The sequence below is a fragment of the Aquarana catesbeiana genome, linkage group LG04 (genome assembly GCF_042186555.1).
Source record: "Aquarana catesbeiana isolate 2022-GZ linkage group LG04, ASM4218655v1, whole genome shotgun sequence".
Classification (NCBI taxonomy): Eukaryota; Metazoa; Chordata; class Amphibia; order Anura; family Ranidae; genus Aquarana; species Aquarana catesbeiana.
The window spans coordinates 141714338-141738730 of NC_133327.1; the positions used below are offsets into that span (position 1 = coordinate 141714338).

The 24393-nt window shown below is 43.6% G+C and overlaps 43 non-coding genes across 43 annotated transcripts; all 43 read left to right on the forward strand.

Annotated features, from left to right (window-relative positions):
* The first annotated feature begins 140 nt into the window (after positions 1–140).
* TRNAF-GAA (transfer RNA phenylalanine (anticodon GAA)) lies at positions 141–213 on the forward strand. The gene has a single exon. It is a non-coding gene; the product is annotated as a tRNA-Phe (tRNA).
* A 671-nt stretch (positions 214–884) lies between these two features.
* TRNAF-GAA (transfer RNA phenylalanine (anticodon GAA)) lies at positions 885–957 on the forward strand. The gene has a single exon. It is a non-coding gene; the product is annotated as a tRNA-Phe (tRNA).
* Positions 958–1851: 894 nt separating this feature from the next.
* Positions 1852–1924, forward strand: TRNAF-GAA (transfer RNA phenylalanine (anticodon GAA)). Its single transcript has one exon. It is a non-coding gene; the product is annotated as a tRNA-Phe (tRNA).
* Positions 1925–2194: 270 nt separating this feature from the next.
* TRNAF-GAA (transfer RNA phenylalanine (anticodon GAA)) lies at positions 2195–2267 on the forward strand. Its single transcript has one exon. It is a non-coding gene; the product is annotated as a tRNA-Phe (tRNA).
* Positions 2268–2938: 671 nt separating this feature from the next.
* TRNAF-GAA (transfer RNA phenylalanine (anticodon GAA)) lies at positions 2939–3011 on the forward strand. The gene has a single exon. It is a non-coding gene; the product is annotated as a tRNA-Phe (tRNA).
* A 270-nt stretch (positions 3012–3281) lies between these two features.
* On the forward strand, positions 3282–3354 carry TRNAF-GAA (transfer RNA phenylalanine (anticodon GAA)). The gene has a single exon. It is a non-coding gene; the product is annotated as a tRNA-Phe (tRNA).
* A 671-nt stretch (positions 3355–4025) lies between these two features.
* On the forward strand, positions 4026–4098 carry TRNAF-GAA (transfer RNA phenylalanine (anticodon GAA)). The gene has a single exon. It is a non-coding gene; the product is annotated as a tRNA-Phe (tRNA).
* Positions 4099–4368: 270 nt separating this feature from the next.
* Positions 4369–4441, forward strand: TRNAF-GAA (transfer RNA phenylalanine (anticodon GAA)). The gene has a single exon. It is a non-coding gene; the product is annotated as a tRNA-Phe (tRNA).
* Positions 4442–5112: 671 nt separating this feature from the next.
* On the forward strand, positions 5113–5185 carry TRNAF-GAA (transfer RNA phenylalanine (anticodon GAA)). The gene has a single exon. It is a non-coding gene; the product is annotated as a tRNA-Phe (tRNA).
* Positions 5186–5402: 217 nt separating this feature from the next.
* TRNAF-GAA (transfer RNA phenylalanine (anticodon GAA)) lies at positions 5403–5475 on the forward strand. The gene has a single exon. It is a non-coding gene; the product is annotated as a tRNA-Phe (tRNA).
* Positions 5476–6146: 671 nt separating this feature from the next.
* TRNAF-GAA (transfer RNA phenylalanine (anticodon GAA)) lies at positions 6147–6219 on the forward strand. The gene has a single exon. It is a non-coding gene; the product is annotated as a tRNA-Phe (tRNA).
* Positions 6220–6489: 270 nt separating this feature from the next.
* Positions 6490–6562, forward strand: TRNAF-GAA (transfer RNA phenylalanine (anticodon GAA)). The gene has a single exon. It is a non-coding gene; the product is annotated as a tRNA-Phe (tRNA).
* A 671-nt stretch (positions 6563–7233) lies between these two features.
* Positions 7234–7306, forward strand: TRNAF-GAA (transfer RNA phenylalanine (anticodon GAA)). Its single transcript has one exon. It is a non-coding gene; the product is annotated as a tRNA-Phe (tRNA).
* A 270-nt stretch (positions 7307–7576) lies between these two features.
* On the forward strand, positions 7577–7649 carry TRNAF-GAA (transfer RNA phenylalanine (anticodon GAA)). Its single transcript has one exon. It is a non-coding gene; the product is annotated as a tRNA-Phe (tRNA).
* A 671-nt stretch (positions 7650–8320) lies between these two features.
* On the forward strand, positions 8321–8393 carry TRNAF-GAA (transfer RNA phenylalanine (anticodon GAA)). Its single transcript has one exon. It is a non-coding gene; the product is annotated as a tRNA-Phe (tRNA).
* A 270-nt stretch (positions 8394–8663) lies between these two features.
* On the forward strand, positions 8664–8736 carry TRNAF-GAA (transfer RNA phenylalanine (anticodon GAA)). The gene has a single exon. It is a non-coding gene; the product is annotated as a tRNA-Phe (tRNA).
* A 671-nt stretch (positions 8737–9407) lies between these two features.
* On the forward strand, positions 9408–9480 carry TRNAF-GAA (transfer RNA phenylalanine (anticodon GAA)). Its single transcript has one exon. It is a non-coding gene; the product is annotated as a tRNA-Phe (tRNA).
* Positions 9481–9750: 270 nt separating this feature from the next.
* On the forward strand, positions 9751–9823 carry TRNAF-GAA (transfer RNA phenylalanine (anticodon GAA)). The gene has a single exon. It is a non-coding gene; the product is annotated as a tRNA-Phe (tRNA).
* A 671-nt stretch (positions 9824–10494) lies between these two features.
* Positions 10495–10567, forward strand: TRNAF-GAA (transfer RNA phenylalanine (anticodon GAA)). Its single transcript has one exon. It is a non-coding gene; the product is annotated as a tRNA-Phe (tRNA).
* Positions 10568–10837: 270 nt separating this feature from the next.
* On the forward strand, positions 10838–10910 carry TRNAF-GAA (transfer RNA phenylalanine (anticodon GAA)). The gene has a single exon. It is a non-coding gene; the product is annotated as a tRNA-Phe (tRNA).
* Positions 10911–12007: 1097 nt separating this feature from the next.
* TRNAF-GAA (transfer RNA phenylalanine (anticodon GAA)) lies at positions 12008–12080 on the forward strand. The gene has a single exon. It is a non-coding gene; the product is annotated as a tRNA-Phe (tRNA).
* Positions 12081–12325: 245 nt separating this feature from the next.
* TRNAF-GAA (transfer RNA phenylalanine (anticodon GAA)) lies at positions 12326–12398 on the forward strand. Its single transcript has one exon. It is a non-coding gene; the product is annotated as a tRNA-Phe (tRNA).
* A 671-nt stretch (positions 12399–13069) lies between these two features.
* Positions 13070–13142, forward strand: TRNAF-GAA (transfer RNA phenylalanine (anticodon GAA)). The gene has a single exon. It is a non-coding gene; the product is annotated as a tRNA-Phe (tRNA).
* Positions 13143–13412: 270 nt separating this feature from the next.
* Positions 13413–13485, forward strand: TRNAF-GAA (transfer RNA phenylalanine (anticodon GAA)). The gene has a single exon. It is a non-coding gene; the product is annotated as a tRNA-Phe (tRNA).
* Positions 13486–14156: 671 nt separating this feature from the next.
* TRNAF-GAA (transfer RNA phenylalanine (anticodon GAA)) lies at positions 14157–14229 on the forward strand. Its single transcript has one exon. It is a non-coding gene; the product is annotated as a tRNA-Phe (tRNA).
* A 270-nt stretch (positions 14230–14499) lies between these two features.
* TRNAF-GAA (transfer RNA phenylalanine (anticodon GAA)) lies at positions 14500–14572 on the forward strand. Its single transcript has one exon. It is a non-coding gene; the product is annotated as a tRNA-Phe (tRNA).
* Positions 14573–15243: 671 nt separating this feature from the next.
* On the forward strand, positions 15244–15316 carry TRNAF-GAA (transfer RNA phenylalanine (anticodon GAA)). The gene has a single exon. It is a non-coding gene; the product is annotated as a tRNA-Phe (tRNA).
* Positions 15317–15949: 633 nt separating this feature from the next.
* Positions 15950–16022, forward strand: TRNAF-GAA (transfer RNA phenylalanine (anticodon GAA)). Its single transcript has one exon. It is a non-coding gene; the product is annotated as a tRNA-Phe (tRNA).
* Positions 16023–16292: 270 nt separating this feature from the next.
* Positions 16293–16365, forward strand: TRNAF-GAA (transfer RNA phenylalanine (anticodon GAA)). Its single transcript has one exon. It is a non-coding gene; the product is annotated as a tRNA-Phe (tRNA).
* Positions 16366–17036: 671 nt separating this feature from the next.
* On the forward strand, positions 17037–17109 carry TRNAF-GAA (transfer RNA phenylalanine (anticodon GAA)). Its single transcript has one exon. It is a non-coding gene; the product is annotated as a tRNA-Phe (tRNA).
* A 270-nt stretch (positions 17110–17379) lies between these two features.
* Positions 17380–17452, forward strand: TRNAF-GAA (transfer RNA phenylalanine (anticodon GAA)). The gene has a single exon. It is a non-coding gene; the product is annotated as a tRNA-Phe (tRNA).
* Positions 17453–18123: 671 nt separating this feature from the next.
* Positions 18124–18196, forward strand: TRNAF-GAA (transfer RNA phenylalanine (anticodon GAA)). The gene has a single exon. It is a non-coding gene; the product is annotated as a tRNA-Phe (tRNA).
* A 270-nt stretch (positions 18197–18466) lies between these two features.
* On the forward strand, positions 18467–18539 carry TRNAF-GAA (transfer RNA phenylalanine (anticodon GAA)). Its single transcript has one exon. It is a non-coding gene; the product is annotated as a tRNA-Phe (tRNA).
* A 671-nt stretch (positions 18540–19210) lies between these two features.
* On the forward strand, positions 19211–19283 carry TRNAF-GAA (transfer RNA phenylalanine (anticodon GAA)). Its single transcript has one exon. It is a non-coding gene; the product is annotated as a tRNA-Phe (tRNA).
* A 270-nt stretch (positions 19284–19553) lies between these two features.
* Positions 19554–19626, forward strand: TRNAF-GAA (transfer RNA phenylalanine (anticodon GAA)). Its single transcript has one exon. It is a non-coding gene; the product is annotated as a tRNA-Phe (tRNA).
* A 671-nt stretch (positions 19627–20297) lies between these two features.
* TRNAF-GAA (transfer RNA phenylalanine (anticodon GAA)) lies at positions 20298–20370 on the forward strand. Its single transcript has one exon. It is a non-coding gene; the product is annotated as a tRNA-Phe (tRNA).
* Positions 20371–20640: 270 nt separating this feature from the next.
* On the forward strand, positions 20641–20713 carry TRNAF-GAA (transfer RNA phenylalanine (anticodon GAA)). The gene has a single exon. It is a non-coding gene; the product is annotated as a tRNA-Phe (tRNA).
* Positions 20714–21384: 671 nt separating this feature from the next.
* On the forward strand, positions 21385–21457 carry TRNAF-GAA (transfer RNA phenylalanine (anticodon GAA)). The gene has a single exon. It is a non-coding gene; the product is annotated as a tRNA-Phe (tRNA).
* Positions 21458–21727: 270 nt separating this feature from the next.
* On the forward strand, positions 21728–21800 carry TRNAF-GAA (transfer RNA phenylalanine (anticodon GAA)). Its single transcript has one exon. It is a non-coding gene; the product is annotated as a tRNA-Phe (tRNA).
* Positions 21801–22471: 671 nt separating this feature from the next.
* Positions 22472–22544, forward strand: TRNAF-GAA (transfer RNA phenylalanine (anticodon GAA)). Its single transcript has one exon. It is a non-coding gene; the product is annotated as a tRNA-Phe (tRNA).
* A 270-nt stretch (positions 22545–22814) lies between these two features.
* On the forward strand, positions 22815–22887 carry TRNAF-GAA (transfer RNA phenylalanine (anticodon GAA)). Its single transcript has one exon. It is a non-coding gene; the product is annotated as a tRNA-Phe (tRNA).
* A 671-nt stretch (positions 22888–23558) lies between these two features.
* Positions 23559–23631, forward strand: TRNAF-GAA (transfer RNA phenylalanine (anticodon GAA)). The gene has a single exon. It is a non-coding gene; the product is annotated as a tRNA-Phe (tRNA).
* Positions 23632–23901: 270 nt separating this feature from the next.
* Positions 23902–23974, forward strand: TRNAF-GAA (transfer RNA phenylalanine (anticodon GAA)). The gene has a single exon. It is a non-coding gene; the product is annotated as a tRNA-Phe (tRNA).
* The last annotated feature ends 419 nt before the right edge of the window (positions 23975–24393 follow it).

Here is a 24393-nt window from a genome sequence, read left to right on the forward strand (position 1 = left end):
ACCTGGAACAAAGTCAAGGATCTTGCTGCCTGTTTTCATTTCCGGCAACATGCAACGACATAAAAATTTCACTCATCAATAGCATCCCTGCACACCAGCACATGGTACCTCACAATTGTAGGCAACAGTTAGCACAACAGGCCGAAATAGCTCAGTTGGGAGAGCGTTAGACTGAAGATCTAAAGGTCCCTGGTTCGATCCCGGGTTTCGGCAACTGCACATGCTTGTTTTGGTTTACCGCTTCCTGACAAGAAAAGGAAGACCAAGGGGAAGGTTTAGAAAGTTGTTTAGAGCAGATTAGGGTCTCGGGGGCAGCTGAAACTCAATTGTGCAGCATCCCGCAGTTTATGCTTTTCTCAGTCAATGTGCAAGGACATGTCAAAAGATTTTACACCAATACTCATAGCGCTGCAGAACCTCAGGAAATAAAGTCCAGCATGTTGCATTTTTGAAGCCCTCACCTGCAATATACCAATGAAACCGGTGGGAACAAGACCTAGCCGGCTTTGAAAGATAGTAAAAGTCATGACAATCCCAAAGCTAGCCTTAGACAACTTGATGAAAGCAAGTAGAACTTTTTTGATGTGTAGTCCTTAGAAACTGAAAGTAAACAGCAGAGGAGAAACTGCAAATTATGCTGGAAATCCAGGAAGTTCTGGAAATAGACGGCCAGCAGACAGGCAACAATCACAACATGAAAGGAGATTTTTGAACCGAGCTTATATTTGATTGTCAAAAATAACTATTGTTTTTACTGCGGGTACAATGCTGATGTTATAAAATAGAAGTGAATGCTGTGACTATAAATCTCCTTTAAGGGCTCTATGATGCCTTCGTGTCGACGCATGGTGCCACGTGACTTCTGGTCACGCAAACTGCAGTGTGCCAAAATAGCTCAGTTGGGAGAGCGTTAGACTGAAGATCTAAAGGTCCCTGGTTCGATCCCGGGTTTCGGCAAGCGTTGTAGTTTTAACAAAGATCCCACTACGTGTGATTGTTTGTCTATCCTGTTAATCAGGCTAGTGCGTGTTTGATTCTTTCGCTTCCCATGTGCCTGTTGGTCATAACAGAGTGGTTGCTTAGTTTCACCTGGAACAAAGTCAAGGATCTTGCTGCCTGTTTTCATTTCCGGCAACATGCAACGACATAAAAATTTCACTCATCAATAGCATCCCTGCACACCAGCACATGGTACCTCACAATTGTAGGCAACAGTTAGCACAACAGGCCGAAATAGCTCAGTTGGGAGAGCGTTAGACTGAAGATCTAAAGGTCCCTGGTTCGATCTGGGTTTTGGCAACTGGACTTTTCTTTATGCTTTTCTCAGTCAATGTGCAAGGACATGTCAAAAGATTTTACACCAATACTCATAGCGCTGCAGAACCTCAGGAAATAAAGTCCAGCATGTTGCATTTTTGAAGCCCTCACCTGCAATATACCAATGAAACCGGTGGGAACAAGACCTAGCCGGCTTTGAAAGATAGTAAAAGTCATGACAATCCCAAAGCTAGCCTTAGACAACTTGATGAAAGCAAGTAGAACTTTTTTCATGTGTAGTCCTTAGAAACTGAAAGTAAACAGCAGAGGAGAAACTGCAAATTATGCTGGAAATCCAGGAAGTTCTGGAAATAGACGGCCAGCAGACAGGCAACAATCACAACATGAAAGGAGATTTTTGAACCGAGCTTATATTTGATTGTCAAAAATAACTATTGTTTTTACTGCGGGTACAATGCTGATGTTATAAAATAGAAGTGAATGCTGTGACTATAAATCTCCTTTAAGGGCTCTATGATGCCTTCGTGTCGACGCATGGTGCCACGTGACTTCTGGTCACACAAACTGCAGTGTGCCAAAATAGCTCAGTTGGGAGAGCGTTAGACTGAAGATCTAAAGGTCCCTGGTTCGATCCCGGGTTTCGGCAAGCGTTGTAGTTTTAACAAAGATCCCACTACGTGTGATTGTTTGTCTATCCTGTTAATCAGGCTAGTGCGTGTTTGATTCTTTCGCTTCCCATGTGCCTGTTGGTCATAACAGAGTGGTTGCTTAGTTTCACCTGGAACAAAGTCAAGGATCTTGCTGCCTGTTTTCATTTCCGGCAACATGCAACGACATAAAAATTTCACTCATCAATAGCATCCCTGCACACCAGCACATGGTACCTCACAATTGTAGGCAACAGTTAGCACAACAGGCCGAAATAGCTCATTTGGGAGAGCGTTAGACTGAAGATCTAAAGGTCCCTGGTTCGATCCCGGGTTTCGGCAACTGGACATGCTTGTTTTGGTTTACCGCTTCCTGACAAGAAAAGGAAGACCAAGGGGAAGGTTTAGAAAGTTGTTTAGAGCAGATTAGGGTCTCGGGGGCAGCTGAAACTCAATTGTGCAGCATCCCGCAGTTTATGCTTTTCTCAGTCAATGTGCAAGGACATGTCAAAAGATTTTACACCAATACTCATAGCGCTGCAGAACCTCAGGAAATAAAGTCCAGCATGTTGCATTTTTGAAGCCCTCACCTGCAATATACCAATGAAACCGGTGGGAACAAGACCTAGCCGGCTTTGAAAGATAGTAAAAGTCATGACAATCCCAAAGCTAGCCTTAGACAACTTGATGAAAGCAAGTAGAACTTTTTTCATGTGTAGTCCTTAGAAACTGAAAGTAAACAGCAGAGGAGAAACTGCAAATTATGCTGGAAATCCAGGAAGTTCTGGAAATAGACGGCCAGCAGACAGGCAACAATCACAACATGAAAGGAGATTTTTGAACCGAGCTTATATTTGATTGTCAAAAATAACTATTGTTTTTACTGCGGGTACAATGCTGATGTTATAAAATAGAAGTGAATGCTGTGACTATAAATCTCCTTTAAGGGCTCTATGATGCCTTCGTGTCGACGCATGGTGCCACGTGACTTCTGGTCACACAAACTGCAGTGTGCCAAAATAGCTCAGTTGGGAGAGCGTTAGACTGAAGATCTAAAGGTCCCTGGTTCGATCCCGGGTTTCGGCAAGCGTTGTAGTTTTAACAAAGATCCCACTACGTGTGATTGTTTGTCTATCCTGTTAATCAGGCTAGTGCGTGTTTGATTCTTTCGCTTCCCATGTGCCTGTTGGTCATAACAGAGTGGTTGCTTAGTTTCACCTGGAACAAAGTCAAGGATCTTGCTGCCTGTTTTCATTTCCGGCAACATGCAACGACATAAAAATTTCACTCATCAATAGCATCCCTGCACACCAGCACATGGTACCTCACAATTGTAGGCAACAGTTAGCACAACAGGCCGAAATAGCTCAGTTGGGAGAGCGTTAGACTGAAGATCTAAAGGTCCCTGGTTCGATCCCGGGTTTCGGCAACTGGACATGCTTGTTTTGGTTTACCGCTTCCTGACAAGAAAAGGAAGACCAAGGGGAAGGTTTAGAAAGTTGTTTAGAGCAGATTAGGGTCTCGGGGGCAGCTGAAACTCAATTGTGCAGCATCCCGCAGTTTATGCTTTTCTCAGTCAATGTGCAAGGACATGTCAAAAGATTTTACACCAATACTCATAGCGCTGCAGAACCTCAGGAAATAAAGTCCAGCATGTTGCATTTTTGAAGCCCTCACCTGCAATATACCAATGAAACCGGTGGGAACAAGACCTAGCCGGCTTTGAAAGATAGTAAAAGTCATGACAATCCCAAAGCTAGCCTTAGACAACTTGATGAAAGCAAGTAGAACTTTTTTCATGTGTAGTCCTTAGAAACTGAAAGTAAACAGCAGAGGAGAAACTGCAAATTATGCTGGAAATCCAGGAAGTTCTGGAAATAGACGGCCAGCAGACAGGCAACAATCACAACATGAAAGGAGATTTTTGAACCGAGCTTATATTTGATTGTCAAAAATAACTATTGTTTTTACTGCGGGTACAATGCTGATGTTATAAAATAGAAGTGAATGCTGTGACTATAAATCTCCTTTAAGGGCTCTATGATGCCTTCGTGTCGACGCATGGTGCCACGTGACTTCTGGTCACACAAACTGCAGTGTGCCAAAATAGCTCAGTTGGGAGAGCGTTAGACTGAAGATCTAAAGGTCCCTGGTTCGATCCCGGGTTTCGGCAAGCGTTGTAGTTTTAACAAAGATCCCACTACGTGTGATTGTTTGTCTATCCTGTTAATCAGGCTAGTGCGTGTTTGATTCTTTCGCTTCCCATGTGCCTGTTGGTCATAACAGAGTGGTTGCTTAGTTTCACCTGGAACAAAGTCAAGGATCTTGCTGCCTGTTTTCATTTCCGGCAACATGCAACGACATAAAAATTTCACTCATCAATAGCATCCCTGCACACCAGCACATGGTACCTCACAATTGTAGGCAACAGTTAGCACAACAGGCCGAAATAGCTCAGTTGGGAGAGCGTTAGACTGAAGATCTAAAGGTCCCTGGTTCGATCCCGGGTTTCGGCAACTGGACATGCTTGTTTTGGTTTACCGCTTCCTGACAAGAAAAGGAAGACCAAGGGGAAGGTTTAGAAAGTTGTTTAGAGCAGATTAGGGTCTCGGGGGCAGCTGAAACTCAATTGTGCAGCATCCCGCAGTTTATGCTTTTCTCAGTCAATGTGCAAGGACATGTCAAAAGATTTTACACCAATACTCATAGCGCTGCAGAACCTCAGGAAATAAAGTCCAGCATGTTGCATTTTTGAAGCCCTCACCTGCAATATACCAATGAAACCGGTGGGAACAAGACCTAGCCGGCTTTGAAAGATAGTAAAAGTCATGACAATCCCAAAGCTAGCCTTAGACAACTTGATGAAAGCAAGTAGAACTTTTTTGATGTGTAGTCCTTAGAAACTGAAAGTAAACAGCAGAGGAGAAACTGCAAATTATGCTGGAAATCCAGGAAGTTCTGGAAATAGACGGCCAGCAGACAGGCAACAATCACAACATGAAAGGAGATTTTTGAACCGAGCTTATATTTGATTGTCAAAAATAACTATTGTTTTTACTGCGGGTACAATGCTGATGTTATAAAATAGAAGTGAATGCTGTGACTATAAATCTCCTTTAAGGGCTCTATGATGCCTTCGTGTCGACGCATGGTGCCACGTGACTTCTGGTCACACAAACTGCAGTGTGCCAAAATAGCTCAGTTGGGAGAGTGTTAGACTGAAGATCTAAAGGTCCCTGGTTCGATCCCGGGTTTCGGCAAGCGTTGTGTGATTGTTTGTCTATCCTGTTAATCAGGCTAGTGCGTGTTTGATTCTTTCGCTTCCCATGTGCCTGTTGGTCATAACAGAGTGGTTGCTTAGTTTCACCTGGAACAAAGTCAAGGATCTTGCTGCCTGTTTTCATTTCCGGCATCAATAGCATCCCTGCACACCAGCACATGGTACCTCACAATTGTAGGCAACAGTTAGCACAACAGGCCGAAATAGCTCAGTTGGGAGAGCGTTAGACTGAAGATCTAAAGGTCCCTGGTTCGATCCCGGGTTTCGGCAACTGGACATGCTTGTTTTGGTTTACCGCTTCCTGACAAGAAAAGGAAGACCAAGGGGAAGGTTTAGAAAGTTGTTTAGAGCAGATTAGGGTCTCGGGGGCAGCTGAAACTCAATTGTGCAGCATCCCGCAGTTTATGCTTTTCTCAGTCAATGTGCAAGGACATGTCAAAAGATTTTACACCAATACTCATAGCGCTGCAGAACCTCAGGAAATAAAGTCCAGCATGTTGCATTTTTGAAGCCCTCACCTGCAATATACCAATGAAACCGGTGGGAACAAGACCTAGCCGGCTTTGAAAGATAGTAAAAGTCATGACAATCCCAAAGCTAGCCTTAGACAACTTGATGAAAGCAAGTAGAACTTTTTTCATGTGTAGTCCTTAGAAACTGAAAGTAAACAGCAGAGGAGAAACTGCAAATTATGCTGGAAATCCAGGAAGTTCTGGAAATAGACGGCCAGCAGACAGGCAACAATCACAACATGAAAGGAGATTTTTGAACCGAGCTTATATTTGATTGTCAAAAATAACTATTGTTTTTACTGCGGGTACAATGCTGATGTTATAAAATAGAAGTGAATGCTGTGACTATAAATCTCCTTTAAGGGCTCTATGATGCCTTCGTGTCGACGCATGGTGCCACGTGACTTCTGGTCACACAAACTGCAGTGTGCCAAAATAGCTCAGTTGGGAGAGCGTTAGACTGAAGATCTAAAGGTCCCTGGTTCGATCCTGGGTTTCGGCAAGCGTTGTAGTTTTAACAAAGATCCCACTACGTGTGATTGTTTGTCTATCCTGTTAATCAGGCTAGTGCGTGTTTGATTCTTTCGCTTCCCATGTGCCTGTTGGTCATAACAGAGTGGTTGCTTAGTTTCACCTGGAACAAAGTCAAGGATCTTGCTGCCTGTTTTCATTTCCGGCAACATGCAACGACATAAAAATTTCACTCATCAATAGCATCCCTGCACACCAGCACATGGTACCTCACAATTGTAGGCAACAGTTAGCACAACAGGCCGAAATAGCTCAGTTGGGAGAGCGTTAGACTGAAGATCTAAAGGTCCCTGGTTCGATCCCGGGTTTCGGCAACTGGATATGCTTGTTTTGGTTTACCGCTTCCTGACAAGAAAAGGAAGACCAAGGGGAAGGTTTAGAAAGTTGTTTAGAGCAGATTAGGGTCTCGGGGGCAGCTGAAACTCAATTGTGCAGCATCCCGCAGTTTATGCTTTTCTCAGTCAATGTGCAAGGACATGTCAAAAGATTTTACACCAATACTCATAGCGCTGCAGAACCTCAGGAAATAAAGTCCAGCATGTTGCATTTTTGAAGCCCTCACCTGCAATATACCAATGAAACCGGTGGGAACAAGACCTAGCCGGCTTTGAAAGATAGTAAAAGTCATGACAATCCCAAAGCTAGCCTTAGACAACTTGATGAAAGCAAGTAGAACTTTTTTGATGTGTAGTCCTTAGAAACTGAAAGTAAACAGCAGAGGAGAAACTGCAAATTATGCTGGAAATCCAGGAAGTTCTGGAAATAGACGGCCAGCAGACAGGCAACAATCACAACATGAAAGGAGATTTTTGAACCGAGCTTATATTTGATTGTCAAAAATAACTATTGTTTTTACTGCGGGTACAATGCTGATGTTATAAAATAGAAGTGAATGCTGTGACTATAAATCTCCTTTAAGGGCTCTATGATGCCTTCGTGTCGACGCATGGTGCCACGTGACTTCTGGTCACATAAACTGCAGTGTGCCAAAATAGCTCAGTTGGGAGAGCGTTAGACTGAAGATCTAAAGGTCCCTGGTTCGATCCCGGGTTTCGGCAAGCGTTGTAGTTTTAACAAAGATCCCACTACGTGTGATTGTTTGTCTATCCTGTTAATCAGGCTAGTGCGTGTTTGATTCTTTCGCTTCCCATGTGCCTGTTGGTCATAACAGAGTGGTTGCTTAGTTTCACCTGGAACAAAGTCAAGGATCTTGCTGCCTGTTTTCATTTCCGGCAACATGCAACGACATAAAAATTTCACTCATCAATAGCATCCCTGCACACCAGCACATGGTACCTCACAATTGTAGGCAACAGTTAGCACAACAGGCCGAAATAGCTCAGTTGGGAGAGCGTTAGACTGAAGATCTAAAGGTCCCTGGTTCGATCCCGGGTTTCGGCAACTGGACATGCTTGTTTTGGTTTACCGCTTCCTGACAAGAAAAGGAAGACCAAGGGGAAGGTTTAGAAAGTTGTTTAGAGCAGATTAGGGTCTCGGGGGCAGCTGAAACTCAATTGTGCAGCATCCCGCAGTTTATGCTTTTCTCAGTCAATGTGCAAGGACATGTCAAAAGATTTTACACCAATACTCATAGCGCTGCAGAACCTCAGGAAATAAAGTCCAGCATGTTGCATTTTTGAAGCCCTCACCTGCAATATACCAATGAAACCGGTGGGAACAAGACCTAGCCGGCTTTGAAAGATAGTAAAAGTCATGACAATCCCAAAGCTAGCCTTAGACAACTTGATGAAAGCAAGTAGAACTTTTTTCATGTGTAGTCCTTAGAAACTGAAAGTAAACAGCAGAGGAGAAACTGCAAATTATGCTGGAAATCCAGGAAGTTCTGGAAATAGACGGCCAGCAGACAGGCAACAATCACAACATGAAAGGAGATTTTTGAACCGAGCTTATATTTGATTGTCAAAAATAACTATTGTTTTTACTGCGGGTACAATGCTGATGTTATAAAATAGAAGTGAATGCTGTGACTATAAATCTCCTTTAAGGGCTCTATGATGCCTTCGTGTCGACGCATGGTGCCACGTGACTTCTGGTCACACAAACTGCAGTGTGCCAAAATAGCTCAGTTGGGAGAGCGTTAGACTGAAGATCTAAAGGTCCCTGGTTCGATCCCGGGTTTCGGCAAGCGTTGTAGTTTTAACAAAGATCCCACTACGTGTGATTGTTTGTCTATCCTGTTAATCAGGCTAGTACGCGTTTGATTCTTTCGCTTCCCATGTGCCTGTTGGTCATAACAGAGTGGTTGCTTAGTTTCACCTGGAACAAAGTCAAGGATCTTGCTGCCTGTTTTCATTTCCGGCAACATGCAACGACATAAAAATTTCACTCATCAATAGCATCCCTGCACACCAGCACATGGTACCTCACAATTGTAGGCAACAGTTAGCACAACAGGCCGAAATAGCTCAGTTGGGAGAGCGTTAGACTGAAGATCTAAAGGTCCCTGGTTCGATCCCGGGTTTCGGCAACTGGACATGCTTGTTTTGGTTTACCGCTTCCTGACAAGAAAAGGAAGACCAAGGGGAAGGTTTAGAAAGTTGTTTAGAGCAGATTAGGGTCTCGGGGGCAGCTGAAACTCAATTGTGCAGCATCCCGCAGTTTATGCTTTTCTCAGTCAATGTGCAAGGACATGTCAAAAGATTTTACACCAATACTCATAGCGCTGCAGAACCTCAGGAAATAAAGTCCAGCATGTTGCATTTTTGAAGCCCTCACCTGCAATATACCAATGAAACCGGTGGGAACAAGACCTAGCCGGCTTTGAAAGATAGTAAAAGTCATGACAATCCCAAAGCTAGCCTTAGACAACTTGATGAAAGCAAGTAGAACTTTTTTCATGTGTAGTCCTTAGAAACTGAAAGTAAACAGCAGAGGAGAAACTGCAAATTATGCTGGAAATCCAGGAAGTTCTGGAAATAGACGGCCAGCAGACAGGCAACAATCACAACATGAAAGGAGATTTTTGAACCGAGCTTATATTTGATTGTCAAAAATAACTATTGTTTTTACTGCGGGTACAATGCTGATGTTATAAAATAGAAGTGAATGCTGTGACTATAAATCTCCTTTAAGGGCTCTATGATGCCTTCGTGTCGACGCATGGTGCCACGTGACTTCTGGTCACACAAACTGCAGTGTGCCAAAATAGCTCAGTTGGGAGAGCGTTAGACTGAAGATCTAAAGGTCCCTGGTTCGATCCCGGGTTTCGGCAAGCGTTGTAGTTTTAACAAAGATCCCACTACGTGTGATTGTTTGTCTATCCTGTTAATCAGGCTAGTGCGTGTTTGATTCTTTCGCTTCCCATGTGCCTGTTGGTCATAACAGAGTGGTTGCTTAGTTTCACCTGGAACAAAGTCAAGGATCTTGCTGCCTGTTTTCATTTCCGGCAACATGCAACGACATAAAAATTTCACTCATCAATAGCATCCCTGCACACCAGCACATGGTACCTCACAATTGTAGGCAACAGTTAGCACAACAGGCCGAAATAGCTCAGTTGGGAGAGCGTTAGACTGAAGATCTAAAGGTCCCTGGTTCGATCCCGGGTTTCGGCAACTGGACATGCTTGTTTTGGTTTACCGCTTCCTGACAAGAAAAGGAAGACCAAGGGGAAGGTTTAGAAAGTTGTTTAGAGCAGATTAGGGTCTCGGGGGCAGCTGAAACTCAATTGTGCAGCATCCCGCAGTTTATGCTTTTCTCAGTCAATGTGCAAGGACATGTCAAAAGATTTTACACCAATACTCATAGCGCTGCAGAACCTCAGGAAATAAAGTCCAGCATGTTGCATTTTTGAAGCCCTCACCTGCAATATACCAATGAAACCGGTGGGAACAAGACCTAGCCGGCTTTGAAAGATAGTAAAAGTCATGACAATCCCAAAGCTAGCCTTAGACAACTTGATGAAAGCAAGTAGAACTTTTTTCATGTGTAGTCCTTAGAAACTGAAAGTAAACAGCAGAGGAGAAACTGCAAATTATGCTGGAAATCCAGGAAGTTCTGGAAATAGACGGCCAGCAGACAGGCAACAATCACAACATGAAAGGAGATTTTTGAACCGAGCTTATATTTGATTGTCAAAAATAACTATTGTTTTTACTGCGGGTACAATGCTGATGTTATAAAATAGAAGTGAATGCTGTGACTATAAATCTCCTTTAAGGGCTCTATGATGCCTTCGTGTCGACGCATGGTGCCACGTGACTTCTGGTCACACAAACTGCAGTGTGCCAAAATAGCTCAGTTGGGAGAGCGTTAGACTGAAGATCTAAAGGTCCCTGGTTCGATCCCGGGTTTCGGCAAGCGTTGTAGTTTTAACAAAGATCCCACTACGTGTGATTGTTTGTCTATCCTGTTAATCAGGCTAGTGTGTGTTTGATTCTTTCGCTTCCCATGTGCCTGTTGGTCATAACAGAGTGGTTGCTTAGTTTCACCTGGAACAAAGTCAAGGATCTTGCTGCCTGTTTTCATTTCCGGCAACATGCAACGACATAAAAATTTCACTCATCAATAGCATCCCTGCACACCAGCACATGGTACCTCACAATTGTAGGCAACAGTTAGCACAACAGGCCGAAATAGCTCAGTTGGGAGAGCGTTAGACTGAAGATCTAAAGGTCCCTGGTTCGATCCCGGGTTTCGGCAACTGGACATGCTTGTTTTGGTTTACCGCTTCCTGACAAGAAAAGGAAGACCAAGGGGAAGGTTTAGAAAGTTGTTTAGAGCAGATTAGGGTCTCGGGGGCAGCTGAAACTCAATTGTGCAGCATCCCGCAGTTTATGCTTTTCTCAGTCAATGTGCAAGGACATGTCAAAAGATTTTACACCAATACTCATAGCGCTGCAGAACCTCAGGAAATAAAGTCCAGCATGTTGCATTTTTGAAGCCCTCACCTGCAATATACCAATGAAACCGGTGGGAACAAGACCTAGCCGGCTTTGAAAGATAGTAAAAGTCATGACAATCCCAAAGCTAGCCTTAGACAACTTGATGAAAGCAAGTAGAACTTTTTTCATGTGTAGTCCTTAGAAACTGAAAGTAAACAGCAGAGGAGAAACTGCAAATTATGCTGGAAATCCAGGAAGTTCTGGAAATAGACGGCCAGCAGACAGGCAACAATCACAACATGAAAGGAGATTTTTGAACCGAGCTTATATTTGATTGTCAAAAATAACTATTGTTTTTACTGCGGGTACAATGCTGATGTTATAAAATAGAAGTGAATGCTGTGACTATAAATCTCCTTTAAGGGCTCTATGATGCCTTCGTGTCGACGCATGGTGCCACGTGACTTCTGGTCACACAAACTGCAGTGTGCCAAAATAGCTCAGTTGGGAGAGCGTTTAGACTGAAGATCTAAAGGTCCCTGGACTAGTAAAAGTCATGACAATCCCAAAGCTAGCCTTAGACAACTTGATGAAAGCAAGTAGAACTTTTTTGATGTGTAGTCCTTAGAAACTGAAAGTAAACAGCAGAGGAGAAACTGCAAATTATGCTGGAAATCCAGGAAGTTCTGGAAATAGACGGCCAGCAGACAGGCAACAATCACAACATGAAAGGAGATTTTTGAACCGAGCTTATATTTGATTGTCAAAAATAACTATTGTTTTTACTGCGGGTACAATGCTGATGTTATAAAATAGAAGTGAATGCTGTGACTATAAATCTCCTTTAAGGGCTCTATGATGCCTTCGTGTCGACGCATGGTGCCACGTGACTTCTGGTCACACAAACTGCAGTGTGCCAAAATAGCTCAGTTGGGAGAGCGTTAGACTGAAGATCTAAAGGTCCCTGGTTCGATCCCGGGTTTCGGCAAGCGCTGTGTGATTGTTTGTCTATCCTGTTAATCAGGCTAGTGCGTGTTTGATTCTTTCGCTTCCCATGTGCCTGTTGGTCATAACAGAGTGGTTGCTTAGTTTCACCTGGAACAAAGTCAAGGATCTTGCTGCCTGTTTTCATTTCCGGCAACATGCAACGACATAAAAATTTCACTCATCAATAGCATCCCTGCACACCAGCACATGGTACCTCACAATTGTAGGCAACAGTTAGCACAACAGGCCGAAATAGCTCAGTTGGGAGAGCGTTAGACTGAAGATCTAAAGGTCCCTGGTTCGATCCCGGGTTTCGGCAACTGGACATGCTTGTTTTGGTTTACCGCTTCCTGACAAGAAAAGGAAGACCAAGGGGAAGGTTTAGAAAGTTGTTTAGAGCAGATTAGGGTCTCGGGGGCAGCTGAAACTCAATTGTGCAGCATCCCGCAGTTTATGCTTTTCTCAGTCAATGTGCAAGGACATGTCAAAAGATTTTACACCAATACTCATAGCGCTGCAGAACCTCAGGAAATAAAGTCCAGCATGTTGCATTTTTGAAGCCCTCACCTGCAATATACCAATGAAACCGGTGGGAACAAGACCTAGCCGGCTTTGAAAGATAGTAAAAGTCATGACAATCCCAAAGCTAGCCTTAGACAACTTGATGAAAGCAAGTAGAACTTTTTTCATGTGTAGTCCTTAGAAACTGAAAGTAAACAGCAGAGGAGAAACTGCAAATTATGCTGGAAATCCAGGAAGTTCTGGAAATAGACGGCCAGCAGACAGGCAACAATCACAACATGAAAGGAGATTTTTGAACCGAGCTTATATTTGATTGTCAAAAATAACTATTGTTTTTACTGCGGGTACAATGCTGATGTTATAAAATAGAAGTGAATGCTGTGACTATAAATCTCCTTTAAGGGCTCTATGATGCCTTCGTGTCGACGCATGGTGCCACGTGACTTCTGGTCACACAAACTGCAGTGTGCCAAAATAGCTCAGTTGGGAGAGCGTTAGACTGAAGATCTAAAGGTCCCTGGTTCGATCCCGGGTTTCGGCAAGCGTTGTAGTTTTAACAAAGATCCCACTACGTGTGATTGTTTGTCTATCCTGTTAATCAGGCTAGTGCGTGTTTGATTCTTTCGCTTCCCATGTGCCTGTTGGTCATAACAGAGTGGTTGCTTAGTTTCACCTGGAACAAAGTCAAGGATCTTGCTGCCTGTTTTCATTTCCGGCAACATGCAACGACATAAAAATTTCACTCATCAATAGCATCCCTGCACACCAGCACATGGTACCTCACAATTGTAGGCAACAGTTAGCACAACAGGCCGAAATAGCTCAGTTGGGAGAGCGTTAGACTGAAGATCTAAAGGTCCCTGGTTCGATCCCGGGTTTCGGCAACTGGACATGCTTGTTTTGGTTTACCGCTTCCTGACAAGAAAAGGAAGACCAAGGGGAAGGTTTAGAAAGTTGTTTAGAGCAGATTAGGGTCTCGGGGGCAGCTGAAACTCAATTGTGCAGCATCCCGCAGTTTATGCTTTTCTCAGTCAATGTGCAAGGACATGTCAAAAGATTTTACACCAATACTCATAGCGCTGCAGAACCTCAGGAAATAAAGTCCAGCATGTTGCATTTTTGAAGCCCTCACCTGCAATATACCAATGAAACCGGTGGGAACAAGACCTAGCCGGCTTTGAAAGATAGTAAAAGTCATGACAATCCCAAAGCTAGCCTTAGACAACTTGATGAAAGCAAGTAGAACTTTTTTGATGTGTAGTCTTTAGAAACTGAAAGTAAACAGCAGAGGAGAAACTGCAAATTATGCTGGAAATCCAGGAAGTTCTGGAAATAGACGGCCAGCAGACAGGCAACAATCACAACATGAAAGGAGATTTTTGAACCGAGCTTATATTTGATTGTCAAAAATAACTATTGTTTTTACTGCGGGTACAATGCTGATGTTATAAAATAGAAGTGAATGCTGTGACTATAAATCTCCTTTAAGGGCTCTATGATGCCTTCGTGTCGACGCATGGTGCCACGTGACTTCTGGTCACACAAACTGCAGTGTGCCAAAATAGCTCAGTTGGGAGAGCGTTAGACTGAAGATCTAAAGGTCCCTGGTTCGATCCCGGGTTTTGGCAAGCGTTGTAGTTTTAACAAAGATCCCACTACGTGTGATTGTTTGTCTATCCTGTTAATCAGGCTAGTGCGTGTTTGATTCTTTCGCTTCCCATGTGCCTGTTGGTCATAACAGAGTGGTTGCTTAGTTTCACCTGGAACAAAGTCAAGGATCTTGCTGCCTGTTTTCATTTCCGGCAACATGCAACGACATAAAAATTTCACTCATCAATAGCATCCCTGCACACCAGCACATGGTACCTCACAATTGTAGGCAACAGTTAGCACAACAGGCCGAAATAGCTCAGTTGGGAGAGCGTTAGACTGAAGATCTAAAGGTCCCTGGTTCGATCCCGGGTTTCGGCAACTGGACATGCTTGTTTTGGTTTACCGCTTCCTGACAAGAAAAGGAAGACCAAGGGGAAGGTTTAGAAAGTTGTTTAGAGCAGATTAGGGTCTCGGGGGCAGCTGAAACTCAATTGTGCAGCATCCCGCAGTTTATGCTTTTCTCAGTCAATGTGCAAGGACATGTCAAAAGATTTTACACCAATACTCATAGCGCTGCAGAACCTCAGGAAATAAAGTCCAGCATGTTGCATTTTTGAAGCCCTCACCTGCAATATACCAATGAAACCGGTGGGAACAAGACCTAGCCGGCTTTGAAAGATAGTAAAAGTCATGACAATCCCAAAGCTAGCCTTAGACAACTTGATGAAAGCAAGTAGAACTTTTTTGATGTGTAGTCCTTAGAAACTGAAAGTAAACAGCAGAGGAGAAACTGCAAATTATGCTGGAAATCCAGGAAGTTCTGGAAATAGACGGCCAGCAGACAGGCAACAATCACAACATGAAAGGAGATTTTTGAACCGAGCTTATATTTGATTGTCAAAAATAACTATTGTTTTTACTGCGGGTACAATGCTGATGTTATAAAATAGAAGTGAATGCTGTGACTATAAATCTCCTTTAAGGGCTCTATGATGCCTTCGTGTCGACGCATGGTGCCACGTGACTTCTGGTCACACAAACTGCAGTGTGCCAAAATAGCTCAGTTGGGAGAGCGTTAGACTGAAGATCTAAAGGTCCCTGGTTCGATCCCGGGTTTCGGCAAGCGTTGTAGTTTTAACAAAGATCCCACTACGTGTGATTGTTTGTCTATCCTGTTAATCAGGCTAGTGCGTGTTTGATTCTTTCGCTTCCCATGTGCCTGTTGGTCATAACAGAGTGGTTGCTTAGTTTCACCTGGAACAAAGTCAAGGATCTTGCTGCCTGTTTTCATTTCCGGCAACATGCAACGACATGCATTTTTGAAGCCCTCACCTGCAATATACCAATGAAACCGGTGGGAACAAGACCTAGCCGGCTTTGAAAGATAGTAAAAGTCATGACAATCCCAAAGCTAGCCTTAGACAACTTGATGAAAGCAAGTAGAACTTTTTTCATGTGTAGTCCTTAGAAACTGAAAGTAAACAGCAGAGGAGAAACTGCAAATTATGCTGGAAATCCAGGAAGTTCTGGAAATAGACGGCCAGCAGACAGGCAACAATCACAACATGAAAGGAGATTTTTGAACCGAGCTTATATTTGATTGTCAAAAATAACTATTGTTTTTACTGCGGGTACAATGCTGATGTTATAAAATAGAAGTGAATGCTGTGACTATAAATCTCCTTTAAGGGCTCTATGATGCCTTCGTGTCGACGCATGGTGCCACGTGACTTCTGGTCACACAAACTGCAGTGTGCCAAAATAGCTCAGTTGGGAGAGCGTTAGACTGAAGATCTAAAGGTCCCTGGTTCGATCCCGGGTTTCGGCAAGCGTTGTAGTTTTAACAAAGATCCCACTACGTGTGATTGTTTGTCTATCCTGTTAATCAGGCTAGTGCGCGTTTGATTCTTTCGCTTCCCATGTGCCTGTTGGTCATAACAGAGTGGTTGCTTAGTTTCACCTGGAACAAAGTCAAGGATCTTGCTGCCTGTTTTCATTTCCGGCAACATGCAACGACATAAAAATTTCACTCATCAATAGCATCCCTGCACACCAGCACATGGTACCTCACAATTGTAGGCAACAGTTAGCACAACAGGCCGAAATAGCTCAGTTGGGAGAGCGTTAGACTGAAGATCTAAAGGTCCCTGGTTCGATCCCGGGTTTCGGCAACTGGACATGCTTGTTTTGGTTTACCGCTTCCTGACAAGAAAAGGAAGACCAAGGGGAAGGTTTAGAAAGTTGTTTAGAGCAGATTAGGGTCTCGGGGGCAGCTGAAACTCAATTGTGCAGCATCCCGCAGTTTATGCTTTTCTCAGTCAATGTGCAAGGACATGTCAAAAGATTTTACACCAATACTCATAGCGCTGCAGAACCTCAGGAAATAAAGTCCAGCATGTTGCATTTTTGAAGCCCTCACCTGCAATATACCAATGAAACCGGTGGGAACAAGACCTAGCCGGCTTTGAAAGATAGTAAAAGTCATGACAATCCCAAAGCTAGCCTTAGACAACTTGATGAAAGCAAGTAGAACTTTTTTCATGTGTAGTCCTTAGAAACTGAAAGTAAACAGCAGAGGAGAAACTGCAAATTATGCTGGAAATCCAGGAAGTTCTGGAAATAGACGGCCAGCAGACAGGCAACAATCACAACATGAAAGGAGATTTTTGAACCGAGCTTATATTTGATTGTCAAAAATAACTATTGTTTTTACTGCGGGTACAATGCTGATGTTATAAAATAGAAGTGAATGCTGTGACTATAAATCTCCTTTAAGGGCTCTATGATGCCTTCGTGTCGACGCATGGTGCCACGTGACTTCTGGTCACACAAACTGCAGTGTGCCAAAATAGCTCAGTTGGGAGAGCGTTAGACTGAAGATCTAAAGGTCCCTGGTTCGATCCCGGGTTTCGGCAAGCGTTGTAGTTTTAACAAAGATCCCACTACGTGTGATTGTTTGTCTATCCTGTTAATCAGGCTAGTGCGTGTTTGATTCTTTCGCTTCCCATGTGCCTGTTGGTCATAACAGAGTGGTTGCTTAGTTTCACCTGGAACAAAGTCAAGGATCTTGCTGCCTGTTTTCATTTCCGGCAACATGCAACGACATAAAAATTTCACTCATCAATAGCATCCCTGCACACCAGCACATGGTACCTCACAATTGTAGGCAACAGTTAGCACAACAGGCCGAAATAGCTCAGTTGGGAGAGCGTTAGACTGAAGATCTAAAGGTCCCTGGTTCGATCCCGGGTTTCGGCAACTGGACATGCTTGTTTTGGTTTACCGCTTCCTGACAAGAAAAGGAAGACCAAGGGGAAGGTTTAGAAAGTTGTTTAGAGCAGATTAGGGTCTCGGGGGCAGCTGAAACTCAATTGTGCAGCATCCCGCAGTTTATGCTTTTCTCAGTCAATGTGCAAGGACATGTCAAAAGATTTTACACCAATACTCATAGCGCTGCAGAACCTCAGGAAATAAAGTCCAGCATGTTGCATTTTTGAAGCCCTCACCTGCAATATACCAATGAAACCGGTGGGAACAAGACCTAGCCGGCTTTGAAAGATAGTAAAAGTCATGACAATCCCAAAGCTAGCCTTAGACAACTTGATGAAAGCAAGTAGAACTTTTTTCATGTGTAGTCCTTAGAAACTGAAAGTAAACAGCAGAGGAGAAACTGCAAATTATGCTGGAAATCCAGGAAGTTCTGGAAATAGACGGCCAGCAGACAGGCAACAATCACAACATGAAAGGAGATTTTTGAACCGAGCTTATATTTGATTGTCAAAAATAACTATTGTTTTTACTGCGGGTACAATGCTGATGTTATAAAATAGAAGTGAATGCTGTGACTATAAATCTCCTTTAAGGGCTCTATGATGCCTTCGTGTCGACGCATGGTGCCACGTGACTTCTGGTCATACAAACTGCAGTGTGCCAAAATAGCTCAGTTGGGAGAGCGTTAGACTGAAGATCTAAAGGTCCCTGGTTCGATCCCGGGTTTCGGCAAGCGTTGTAGTTTTAACAAAGATCCCACTACGTGTGATTGTTTGTCTATCCTGTTAATCAGGCTAGTGCGCGTTTGATTCTTTCGCTTCCCATGTGCCTGTTGGTCATAACAGAGTGGTTGCTTAGTTTCACCTGGAACAAAGTCAAGGATCTTGCTGCCTGTTTTCATTTCCGGCAACATGCAACGACATAAAAATTTCACTCATCAATAGCATCCCTGCACACCAGCACATGGTACCTCACAATTGTAGGCAACAGTTAGCACAACAGGCCGAAATAGCTCAGTTGGGAGAGCGTTAGACTGAAGATCTAAAGGTCCCTGGTTCGATCCCGGGTTTCGGCAACTGGACATGCTTGTTTTGGTTTACCGCTTCCTGACAAGAAAAGGAAGACCAAGGGGAAGGTTTAGAAAGTTGTTTAGAGCAGATTAGGGTCTCGGGGGCAGCTGAAACTCAATTGTGCAGCATCCCGCAGTTTATGCTTTTCTCAGTCAATGTGCAAGGACATGTCAAAAGATTTTACACCAATACTCATAGCGCTGCAGAAACTCAGGAAATAAAGTCCAGCATGTTGCATTTTTGAAGCCCTCACCTGCAATATACCAATGAAACCGGTGGGAACAAGACCTAGCCGGCTTTGAAAGATAGTAAAAGTCATGACAATCCCAAAGCTAGCCTTAGACAACTTGATGAAAGCAAGTAGAACTTTTTTCATGTGTAGTCCTTAGAAACTGAAAGTAAACAGCAGAGGAGAAACTGCAAATTATGCTGGAAATCCAGGAAGTTCTGGAAATAGACGGCCAGCAGACAGGCAACAATCACAACATGAAAGGAGATTTTTGAACCGAGCTTATATTTGATTGTCAAAAATAACTATTGTTTTTACTGCGGGTACAATGCTGATGTTATAAAATAGAAGTGAATGCTGTGACTATAAATCTCCTTTAAGGGCTCTATGATGCCTTCGTGTCGACGCATGGTGCCACGTGACTTCTGGTCACACGAACTGCAGTGTGCCAAAATAGCTCAGTTGGGAGAGCGTTAGACTGAAAATCTAAAGGTCCCTGGTTCGATCCTGGGTTTCGGCAAGCGTTGTAGTTTTAACAAAGATCCCACTACGTGTGATTGTTTGTCTATCCTGTTAATCAGGCTAGTGCGTGTTTGATTCTTTCGCTTCCCATGTGCCTGTTGGTCATAACAGAGTGGTTGCTTAGTTTCACCTGGAACAAAGTCAAGGATCTTGCTGCCTGTTTTCATTTCCGGCAACATGCAACGACATAAAAATTTCACTCATCAATAGCATCCCTGCACACCAGCACATGGTACCTCACAATTGTAGGCAACAGTTAGCACAACAGGCCGAAATAGCTCAGTTGGGAGAGCGTTAGACTGAAGATCTAAAGGTCCCTGGTTCGATCCCGGGTTTCGGCAACTGGACATGCTTGTTTTGGTTTACCGCTTCCTGACAAGAAAAGGAAGACCAAGGGGAAGGTTTAGAAAGTTGTTTAGAGCAGATTAGGGTCTCGGGGGCAGCTGAAACTCAATTGTGCAGCATCCCGCAGTTTATGCTTTTCTCAGTCAATGTGCAAGGACATGTCAAAAGATTTTACACCAATACTCATAGCGCTGCAGAACCTCAGGAAATAAAGTCCAGCATGTTGCATTTTTGAAGCCCTCACCTGCAATATACCAATGAAACCGGTGGGAACAAGACCTAGCCGGCTTTGAAAGATAGTAAAAGTCATGACAATCCCAAAGCTAGCCTTAGACAACTTGATGAAAGCAAGTAGAACTTTTTTCATGTGTAGTCCTTAGAAACTGAAAGTAAACAGCAGAGGAGAAACTGCAAATTATGCTGGAAATCCAGGAAGTTCTGGAAATAGACGGCCAGCAGACAGGCAACAATCACAACATGAAAGGAGATTTTTGAACCGAGCTTATATTTGATTGTCAAAAATAACTATTGTTTTTACTGCGGGTACAATGCTGATGTTATAAAATAGAAGTGAATGCTGTGACTATAAATCTCCTTTAAGGGCTCTATGATGCCTTCGTGTCGACGCATGGTGCCACGTGACTTCTGGTCACACAAACTGCAGTGTGCCAAAATAGCTCAGTTGGGAGAGCGTTAGACTGAAGATCTAAAGGTCCCTGGTTCGATCCTGGGTTTCGGCAAGCGTTGTAGTTTTAACAAAGATCCCACTACGTGTGATTGTTTGTCTATCCTGTTAATCAGGCTAGTGCGTGTTTGATTCTTTCGCTTCCCATGTGCCTGTTGGTCATAACAGAGTGGTTGCTTAGTTTCACCTGGAACAAAGTCAAGGATCTTGCTGCCTGTTTTCATTTCCGGCAACATGCAACGACATAAAAATTTCACTCATCAATAGCATCCCTGCACACCAGCACATGGTACCTCACAATTGTAGGCAACAGTTAGCACAACAGGCCGAAATAGCTCAGTTGGGAGAGCGTTAGACTGAAGATCTAAAGGTCCCTGGTTCGATCCCGGGTTTCGGCAACTGGACATGCTTGTTTTGGTTTACCGCTTCCTGACAAGAAAAGGAAGACCAAGGGGAAGGTTTAGAAAGTTGTTTAGAGCAGATTAGGGTCTCGGGGGCAGCTGAAACTCAATTGTGCAGCATCCCGCAGTTTATGCTTTTCTCAGTCAATGTGCAAGGACATGTCAAAAGATTTTACACCAATACTCATAGCGCTGCAGAACCTCAGGAAATAAAGTCCAGCATGTTGCATTTTTGAAGCCCTCACCTGCAATATACCAATGAAACCGGTGGGAACAAGACCTAGCCGGCTTTGAAAGATAGTAAAAGTCATGACAATCCCAAAGCTAGCCTTAGACAACTTGATGAAAGCAAGTAGAACTTTTTTCATGTGTAGTCCTTAGAAACTGAAAGTAAACAGCAGAGGAGAAACTGCAAATTATGCTGGAAATCCAGGAAGTTCTGGAAATAGACGGCCAGCAGACAGGCAACAATCACAACATGAAAGGAGATTTTTGAACCGAGCTTATATTTGATTGTCAAAAATAACTATTGTTTTTACTGCGGGTACAATGCTGATGTTATAAAATAGAAGTGAATGCTGTGACTATAAATCTCCTTTAAGGGCTCTATGATGCCTTCGTGTCGACGCATGGTGCCACGTGACTTCTGGTCACACAAACTGCAGTGTGCCAAAATAGCTCAGTTGGGAGAGCGTTAGACTGAAGATCTAAAGGTCCCTGGTTCGATCCCGGGTTTCGGCAAGCGTTGTAGTTTTAACAAAGATCCCACTACGTGTGATTGTTTGTCTATCCTGTTAATCAGGCTAGTGCGTGTTTGATTCTTTCGCTTCCCATGTGCCTGTTGGTCATAACAGAGTGGTTGCTTAGTTTCACCTGGAACAAAGTCAAGGATCTTGCTGCCTGTTTTCATTTCCGGCAACATGCAACGACATAAAAATTTCACTCATCAATAGCATCCCTGCACACCAGCACATGGTACCTCACAATTGTAGGCAACAGTTAGCACAACAGGCCGAAATAGCTCAGTTGGGAGAGCGTTAGACTGAAGATCTAAAGGTCCCTGGTTCGATCCCGGGTTTCGGCAACTGGACATGCTTGTTTTGGTTTACCGCTTCCTGACAAGAAAAGGAAGACCAAGGGGAAGGTTTAGAAAGTTGTTTAGAGCAGATTAGGGTCTCGGGGGCAGCTGAAACTCAATTGTGCAGCATCCCGCAGTTTATGCTTTTCTCAGTCAATGTGCAAGGACATGTCAAAAGATTTTACACCAATACTCATAGCGCTGCAGAACCTCAGGAAATAAAGTCCAGCATGTTGCATTTTTGAAGCCCTCACCTGCAATATACCAATGAAACCGGTGGGAACAAGACCTAGCCGGCTTTGAAAGATAGTAAAAGTCATGACAATCCCAAAGCTAGCCTTAGACAACTTGATGAAAGCAAGTAGAACTTTTTTCATGTGTAGTCCTTAGAAACTGAAAGTAAACAGCAGAGGAGAAACTGCAAATTATGCTGGAAATCCAGGAAGTTCTGGAAATAGACGGCCAGCAGACAGGCAACAATCACAACATGAAAGGAGATTTTTGAACCGAGCTTATATTTGATTGTCAAAAATAACTATTGTTTTTACTGCGGGTACAATGCTGATGTTATAAAATAGAAGTGAATGCTGTGACTATAAATCTCCTTTAAGGGCTCTATGATGCCTTCGTGTCGACGCATGGTGCCACGTGACTTCTGGTCACACAAACTGCAGTGTGCCAAAATAGCTCAGTTGGGAGAGCGTTAGACTGAAGATCTAAAGGTCCCTGGTTCGATCCCGGGTTTCGGCAAGCGTTGTAGTTTTAACAAAGATCCCACTACGTGTGATTGTTTGTCTATCCTGTTAATCAGGCTAGTGCGTGTTTGATTCTTTCGCTTCCCATGTGCCTGTTGGTCATAACAGAGTGGTTGCTTAGTTTCACCTGGAACAAAGTCAAGGATCTTGCTGCCTGTTTTCATTTCCGGCAACATGCAACGACATAAAAATTTCACTCATCAATAGCATCCCTGCACACCAGCACATGGTACCTCACAATTGTAGGCAACAGTTAGCACAACAGGCCGAAATAGCTCAGTTGGGAGAGCGTTAGACTGAAGATCTAAAGGTCCCTGGTTCGATCCCGGGTTTCGGCAACTGGACATGCTTGTTTTGGTTTACCGCTTCCTGACAAGAAAAGGAAGACCAAGGGGAAGGTTTAGAAAGTTGTTTAGAGCAGATTAGGGTCTCGGGGGCAGCTGAAACTCAATTGTGCAGCATCCCGCAGTTTATGCTTTTCTCAGTCAATGTGCAAGGACATGTCAAAAGATTTTACACCAATACTCATAGCGCTGCAGAACCTCAGGAAATAAAGTCCAGCATGTTGCATTTTTGAAGCCCTCACCTGCAATATACCAATGAAACCGGTGGGAACAAGACCTAGCCGGCTTTGAAAGATAGTAAAAGTCATGACAATCCCAAAGCTAGCCTTAGACAACTTGATGAAAGCAAGTAGAACTTTTTTCATGTGTAGTCCTTAGAAACTGAAAGTAAACAGCAGAGGAGAAACTGCAAATTATGCTGGAAATCCAGGAAGTTCTGGAAATAGACGGCCAGCAGACAGGCAACAATCACAACATGAAAGGAGATTTTTGAACCGAGCTTATATTTGATTGTCAAAAATAACTATTGTTTTTACTGCGGGTACAATGCTGATGTTATAAAATAGAAGTGAATGCTGTGACTATAAATCTCCTTTAAGGGCTCTATGATGCCTTCGTGTCGACGCATGGTGCCACGTGACTTCTGGTCACACAAACTGCAGTGTGCCAAAATAGCTCAGTTGGGAGAGCGTTAGACTGAAGATCTAAAGGTCCCTGGTTCGATCCCGGGTTTCGGCAAGCGTTGTAGTTTTAACAAAGATCCCACTACGTGTGATTGTTTGTCTATCCTGTTAATCAGGCTAGTGCGTGTTTGATTCTTTCGCTTCCCATGTGCCTGTTGGTCATAACAGAGTGGTTGCTTAGTTTCACCTGGAACAAAGTCAAGGATCTTGCTGCCTGTTTTCATTTCCGGCAACATGCAACGACATAAAAATTTCACTCATCAATAGCATCCCTGCACACCAGCACATGGTACCTCACAATTGTAGGCAACAGTTAGCACAACAGGCCGAAATAGCTCAGTTGGGAGAGCGTTAGACTGAAGATCTAAAGGTCCCTGGTTCGATCCCGGGTTTCGGCAACTGGACATGCTTGTTTTGGTTTACCGCTTCCTGACAAGAAAAGGAAGACCAAGGGGAAGGTTTAGAAAGTTGTTTAGAGCAGATTAGGGTCTCGGGGGCAGCTGAAACTCAATTGTGCAGCATCCCGCAGTTTATGCTTTTCTCAGTCAATGTGCAAGGACATGTCAAAAGATTTTACACCAATACTCATAGCGCTGCAGAACCTCAGGAAATAAAGTCCAGCATGTTGCATTTTTGAAGCCCTCACCTGCAATATACCAATGAAACCGGTGGGAACAAGACCTAGCCGGCTTTGAAAGATAGTAAAAGTCATGACAATCCCAAAGCTAGCCTTAGACAACTTGATGAAAGCAAGTAGAACTTTTTTCATGTGTAGTCCTTAGAAACTGAAAGTAAACAGCAGAGGAGAAACTGCAAA